General features: G+C 39.6%; 1 long non-coding RNA gene across 1 annotated transcript; it reads right to left on the minus strand.

The window, feature by feature from the left end:
* Window positions 1–207: 207 nt before the first annotated feature.
* Window positions 208–6365, minus strand: LOC121469374 (uncharacterized). The gene is made up of 2 exons (XR_005979359.2): window positions 6065–6365; window positions 208–566 (listed from the first exon to the last, which is right to left on the minus strand). It is a non-coding gene; the product is annotated as an uncharacterized lncRNA (long non-coding RNA).
* Between the last annotated feature and the right edge of the window lie 313 nt (window positions 6366–6678).

The raw sequence follows: 6678 nt of genomic DNA on the forward strand, positions 1-6678 counted from the left end.
TAATAATGATCTTAACAAGAGTGAAGATGAAATTTCTACCCTAGGTGTTTAGTAGTACACAATCAGATTTCAGGTTGTTTGTTTGCTTCTCCCATCTGATGCACCAAGTGCTGGCCACTGGCAGAGTTTCTAACTTGAATTGAAATGTATTTAATATAAGCTTGCAACTCTATGGTTCCAGTGCAACAAAAACACAGAGAGACTGAGTAAACGATTTAATCTGAGGTTTACTATGCTCCTAAATGAGAGTTTCATGCATGGAGGAAAGATTACCTAGGATATATACAAGACATGAAATCATGGAAAAATATTTTTTAAAAGAGACATGTAATTTACAACATTTTTTTCTATTTCAGAGAGCAAAACAAATTGTGCAGGTATTGACTGCTAAATAAAACAGATATTAGATATTAGTATGACATTACAGGAGAACAAATTGAACAAGAATTGCTATTTTAGAAGGAGTTTCAGTATTGTAAAGAAATCTGTTGTGTCCTTAATTCCGTTCTTCTTTTTTCTACTTTTACTCAGGACTTCTCCTTTTCATACCTGTCTTCTTTCTGTTCCTGAGATCAGAAAATATTAACATTACTTTTACAGAAACATTAGGAATAAAGGTTTGGTGCTTAGTATTTTAGGGTAATAAATGTTAGGTGCTTACCACTTTAGGGTAATAATCTGAAATACCGGTTAGAGACTTTATTCCTGTTAGGTTTAAAATGCAGCCATGACTTGCTAGTCAAAGAAAAAAATGCTTATAACACTCTCTCAAATACAGAACAATGATTGCATTTTTTATAGTATCATCATTTGCTATTGATTTATAATCAAGGAACATCAATCTAATAGACAGAATAGCAGTGTTCTAACTTCTGTGCGTGTGAGGCTTAGATATATTCAAATACATGCTACAAGAGGAACATGCTGTGGGGAACACTGCAATGAGCACTGGTTCTTCAACTCCATTGATCAATGTGACAAAAAAATATTTTGCAATTTATGTTCCAAAGCATTTAGTAAAATGTAATAAAAGAAAAAATAAGGGTGATAAAAGTGTAGGTACATAATGTTACCAGTTTAATAACATTTCTTCTTTTTATTAGTAGCAATCCCACAGATGCCTGAGGAAGCACATTTGCCTTTGTTAAAACAAATCTGTTCTAGAAACTGTTCTGACATCCATCATTAAAGCATTTTATTTGAGTAGTCTTTCTTACTGTATTATTAAACCATTCATTAACATGATAGATAAAAACTCCATTCCACTGAGAATCTGCCTTGGCATTACAAAAATGTACCAGAATGCTTGGGAACAATTAAATATGCCATGACAGGAAAACAATGGAACAATGTATCTTAATATTAGGCTTTTCCAACTGTGGAATATTTCTATTGTGCTATTTAACATATACACCAAAGTCAATTTCCTCTAACAATAAATAAAACAATAAATAAATTGCCTTTGTACCCGAATTGAATCTAGGCAGTGTAGCCTGCAATATGGTTGCTAAAACAAGACAAAAACAAAGATGGAACACCCTTAGTTACTGACTCATTTTAAATTCCTGATACAGCTATTAAATGTGCCTGGGCAGCCTGAACTGTATCTCTGTAATTGAGCAAATAGTAAATGACTGCACTTAAAACACCTGAACCTGAACAAGCTTTAGAGTGCGATGTATTTAGGCATGAAGACATCACCAGCCTTTCTTCAGTATTCTCCAGGGAAAACTATATTTTCAAAACTTGGCTTTATAGGTAATTTTTCACACTATTACTGAAGTATTTAAGCACTTCACATCCTTCATCATCTCTTGTAGTGTCACTGGTATACCTTGGAAACAGATAAAACAGGATCACAGCATCAGACAATCACTGAAACTGGAAGGACCTCTGAAGACTTTCCAGTCCAAACCCTCTGCTCAAAACAAAGTCACCTACAGCAAGTTGCTCAGGGTCATGTCCAGATATCTCAGTGCATGGACAGCCCACAATCTTTCTGGACTACCCATTCCAGTGCTCCCTCAGCTTCACAGTAAAGCAAGTGTTCTTAATTAGAATTTCCTGTGTGTCAGTTTCTGCCCATTGCCTCTTGTTCTGTCCCTGGGCACTACTGAGAAAAATCTGGCTCCATTTAATCTACATCCTCTTTGAGCCTGGTCTTCTTCAGGGTGAAAAATACCAGTTCTCTCACCCTTTCACCACATGCTCCAGTCCCTTCATCATCTTTGTAGATCGTCACTCTTGCCCCAGTATGCCAATGTCTCATACTGGGAAGCCCAGCACTCCAGACACCACCTCACTAGTGCTGAGCAGAAAGAAACCTGCTGGCAATGTTCTTCCTAACAGGTCCAGGGTCCCTAGGGAACAGGACAGAGTACTCTTACAAATGAAGTATAATGTACAACACCTTGGAAATGAGCTTTGAGCTTTCAAAACCAGAGTTCCCATTTCCCTGCAAACCAGTCCACTGACTCCAGTTCAGACACTGATGTTATTAACCCTTAATAATTTGAGTTGGAAGGGAACAGTAAAGGTCATCTAGTCCAAGACCCCAGCAATGGGGAGGGACTTCTTTAAGTAGATCGGGTTGCTCAAAGCCATGTCCAACTTGGCCTTGAATATTTCCAAGGATATTGTACCTACCACTTTTCTAGTCAACCTGCTCCATTGTTTTATCACTCCCACTGGTAAAAAATGCTTTCCTCTTTTAGCTTAAAATCATGTGGCCAATCACAACAGGCCTTACACTAAAAAGTTTTTCCCATCTTTCCTACAGGCCCTTTAGGAACTGGAAGGTGCTCTAAAGCCTCCCTGGAAATTTCTCTTCTCCAGGCTGAGCAGACCCAGATCTCTCAGGCTGTCCTCATGGGAAAGGTATTTCCATGCTATGTGCTTGGGCAAAAGACCCAGTTCTTCTACTGTGTGTCCTTCACAGGGAATGGTGGTTGGAACAAGTAACAGATTACATGAACTGCATTAAAGCCTGAAGGAGAAGGGGTCCGTAAAACTCAAGATTTCAAGCCACTGCAAAAACAGCACTAAAGGACATCTGAAATATTTTCTCTGATCTATAGAGGGATAAACAACTATTTGAGATTTCTGACAGAACTCAAATGAGAGAGATTGCTATGCAGCATATGATAGCATGAACTAAGCCTAGCCTGGAAAAGACACACTACTTTGCAATGAATCTCCAGTTTCTGGAGGGTGAACAGGGTTCTATATGCTAGTGATGCCATGGTGCTTATAGCATGAAATAGAGACAGCCCAACCCACCTAGGATTTCAATGCACCCTGGAGGCTGACGTGAAGTACTTTGAGGACTTTGGTGAGTGATGTAGGAGATTCACATGAAAAGAGGGAGTGCAAGAATAATTACATATATCAATTTTTGGTATCCTCATCAGCAGTGCAGATCAGAGAAACCTGGCTTAAGCACGTACTAGTGCTTCAGTGGTTATCCAAATGGCTACAGGGGTATCTGGAATTAGAAAATTTTAACACAATACTATGGCAAATTTACAATTGTACAGTTAATTGCAGTTGACAGAGCTGAGAGTATGTTCAGTACTGAAGGATATTACTGCAGTCAAACTCTGTTTCGTGGCCAAACTTCTCAAAGTCCTTCTTTGGCCCTCATTTTTCTTTTATTTGAATCCTGTAAAATCAATGTGAGTTCCATCCTCACAACACTGAACAGATGGGCATGTGCTTACCCTCACTGCTGATATGCTGAGGTACACAAAGGCCAGAAAACAATTGAAGCACCTAAGTCTTAAAAGCTTCTTTTTATTCAATTGAGCATTTTTGTTTCCAGCAGTCAAGCTACTTAGATGCTTGAAGTTTTGCTCTTGTATGCGGACTGATCCTTTTTTGACTGTACTTGTGCACCTTACTAGAACAAGATTTGGAGGTTTGTTCAAGAACACTCTGTGCCCGCCTGACTCTGCTGCATTGCTTAGCACAGTCCCTAACACAGGTTTGCCCACACCTACCCACAGCCTCTGTGACAGCGGAACCAAAGACTAAGAACACCAGGCAGCATGGACAACATCTGTACCACACCTGTTTGACCTGCACTGTCCCTTCAGTGCACTTGCAGGGGACTGTGCAATCAAAACCATTTTTATACACTGTCATGCCCCATCATAATGCATGCAGCACGTGGCTTTCAGCAATAACCAGTTGCCTTTCAGCACTCTACTTGCCTCAGACACTGAAATAAAAAGTAGGCAGAAATCTGATATTTCCATCCTGGATTCACAGAAACACCCCAGGGAGGAGGCTTAAGGCTAGTTGCTATGTCATGAATACACACAGGTAAAGCCAGCCATGACAGTTGTACAAAAGTTCATGACCACAGAAAACTCTTTAGCCCTGTTTAATGCATTGATAGAGACATAGCTGCAGGGGAACAGCTGTGTCTAAATATAACATGGACCCTTAGGTTAAGTGTGCTCCAGCCAGTATAGCCAAGAGGCATGGCCCAGCAGGAGCAGTCTGTCCGATTCCCTTTCACTGGGATAAAGATCTATTAATTGTTGAGAATGTTCTCCTAGAAAACCACTGATGTGGATTTGAATCTTCTACTTGTTTTTTCAGAGGAAATGGGATCTTTGATTTATGTTACCTAGCCAAAGCTTCCACACAGGTAAATACGTCAAACTGCATAAGTCAAACTTCAGAGCTGTGACATTAGGCATTATAGCATACATCTGATTCTCTCCAAATTATTATTTTTAAGTGACTTGCTTAGGGCCACCTCTGATATCAAGGTACAGGGAACCAGACTTGTAGGCACATATGCCATCCACACAGCTCCTCTAACCTCTAACCTCTCTAACCTGCTCTACCTCTCCTGCTTCTAACCAGCAAGTGTAGCTCTTGTTTGGCCTGGCCAGCCATGATGCTAGAGTCACTGTTAGAAATGTACCTGTTAAAGGCATCTCTGCTTAGTCTTTTATAGGCTCAGATGGAGGAACACACAAAGGTCGCCGAGGCTGCGAGTCCATAGGACAAACATCAGTGAAGATTAATTAGAGCCTCTCCTTTGTAGCCACAACCCACATATTTGGAAAATGGCTTTGTCATACCAGCTTAAGCACCTGGTTTTCAGACATGACAGATGCTTAGGTATTACATCTCAGGTCATTGCTTTTCAGGTCCTTTCCTTGGAAAGCCTGATACCAAAACTCACACGCGTCTTTGATGCACTTGTGGATTTTCTCTGACTTAGAACAGAACAGTTGCATTAAAATTTATTTAAATATTTAATATCCATTTTTCTCAGAGTGGATAGCAATGCTCTGTAAACTTTCTCAATTATGTACCCACAGGAGTGTTTTTTCAGACTTCCTTGTTGCTGTCAACTAAACGTGTAAAAAGTGGATTATTGCTAGCAAGTATGAGAGCTCTTCCTTCTGATTTGTGAAGTTCCAGACACAATTCTTTGGTGTATACTGCTCTGTTTGACCTCCTCTTTCTTCTAAATAACATTGAAATACTATCACAGGCTCAGTCTGCCCTCCCTATTGTTCCTTTCTTCACAAGCTCTTTTCCCCTTGGCAATTCAATTTTCTGAGTTTCTGTGATGCAATTTTAATCTTTTCTATGGTTTTCTGGGATTTTTTTCAAAGGCCATAAGGTCTTCTCTGACAGGTCCTTCCTGCTGCTGTTTCCTGTTCTTCAGGCCTAATGTGGCTTGTGTAAGTTTGTAGCAATTTAGTCAAAAATAATGAAAATTTGTGCTAAATTACCAGAGCTCAAGGGCTCACACTTCCTCTTTATTTGGGTAATTGAGAGAGCCTAAAGAAGTACCATAAATACCTCAGAGTTGCTCATCAAGCAGAAGTATTTTAATCTTCAGATTTAAATCTATTCAGAAAATGTCTTTTGCATTTTCTTTCTGCTTTTATCCAGCAGCCTCAAAGCATTTTGCAAAAAAAACCAAACCAAACCAAACCAAAACAAAACAACAAAAAAAAAACCACGTACAAGTTTTGTGCCAGTGTGTTTTAAGAGACAAATAAAGTGAAAAGTGCACGCAGTAAAGCTGATTTACCTGCAATGCAGCGATGAAGAGTGAAGTAGCTCTTCAAGAGACTCATGCTAAATGTCACAGTCACCCTGCTCAGAGAAACACAGTGCCCTGTGCCTCTCATGATTCCTCCAGAGAAGGGTACCACGTGTTCTTCCTCAGCTGCAGAGAATGATGTGCCAGCCATCTGGCTCAAAGGCTGCCTGGTATCTCTGAGTGGCAAATATGTCTGAACTGTGGGAAATGATGGGCACTAACCGGCAAGGCAGATTTCCTCCCCGGCATACATCAGCTGTCTCCTACTATTATGAGAACTAAGACTCCACTGTGCTGTTTATGCAGCTGGAGACAGAGTTTTTTATACTTTATGCTTTCCCTCTGACCAATACAAAATTTGCTGGGACTCAAAATAACTTTCCAGGAACCATTTAATAAAATCAGAGCAGTCAGGAATAACAGCTGTGAGTTTCAGTTGCCACTAGCTGAATTATCAGTATATGAAAATCAGATACAAAATATAGATAGGTCTGGGCTTTTTTTTTTTTTCCTCCTTTTTAATCTGGAATGTATTCAAGCCTCTGAGGAATTGTTAAGTTTGATATCAGCTGTTTCTCCAGCTATTTCTACTTAGAAAATCT

This window comes from Taeniopygia guttata, chromosome 2, assembly GCF_048771995.1.
Source record: "Taeniopygia guttata chromosome 2, bTaeGut7.mat, whole genome shotgun sequence".
NCBI classification, from domain to species: domain Eukaryota; kingdom Metazoa; phylum Chordata; class Aves; order Passeriformes; family Estrildidae; genus Taeniopygia; species Taeniopygia guttata.